This window comes from Aptenodytes forsteri, unplaced genomic scaffold, assembly GCF_000699145.1.
Source record: "Aptenodytes forsteri isolate BGI_AS27 unplaced genomic scaffold, ASM69914v1 Scaffold261, whole genome shotgun sequence".
Lineage (NCBI taxonomy): Eukaryota > Metazoa > Chordata > Aves > Sphenisciformes > Spheniscidae > Aptenodytes > Aptenodytes forsteri.
This window is the reverse complement of record NW_008795583.1, coordinates 375,998-376,656: the sequence shown is the minus strand read 5'-3', so window position 1 is coordinate 376,656 and position 659 is coordinate 375,998.

The window sequence follows — 659 nt, the reverse complement described above, 5'->3', positions numbered from 1 at the left end:
CTCGCCCCCCAAGCCGCTCTATCACTCCCCCTCCTCAACAAGACGGGAAAAAAAATACAACAAAAAAGCTTGTTGGTCGAGATAAGGACAAAGAGATCACTCACTGATTACTGTCACAGGCAAAACAGACTCAACTTGGGGAAACTGATCTGATTTATTGTCAATAAAAATCAGAGTAGGATAATGAGAAATAAAAACAAATCTAAAACACACCTTCTCTCCTCCCCACTCTTTTATCCTGGGCTCATCTTCACTCCTGACTTCTCTACATCCTACCCCTGAGCAGCACAGGGGAGCAGGTCCTGGCAGTGAGTTGGCTACAAGGCTCAGTGCCCAAATGCAGCAGGACAGAGGGAGAAAAGGGAAAAGAAAAGCAGGAGGAAGGACAGAGGGACATCGAGAAAAGGCACAGGACAGGGAGCCAGAAAATGGGATGCTGTGAACAAGAGAGGGATGAGGAGCAGGACAACAGCGTAGAGAGAGGAGAGCAGAGAGATTGCAGGGAAAAACAGGGACAGAGATGGAGGAATAAATAAGAGACAGGGAGCAGGAGAGAGAGGTGGAAGGGACCAGCAGGACAACAAGATAGAGACAAGACAAGGGATGGGGAAAAATTCTAAAGTGATAAGGGAAAAGAAACATAGGCAAGAAATAAAAAA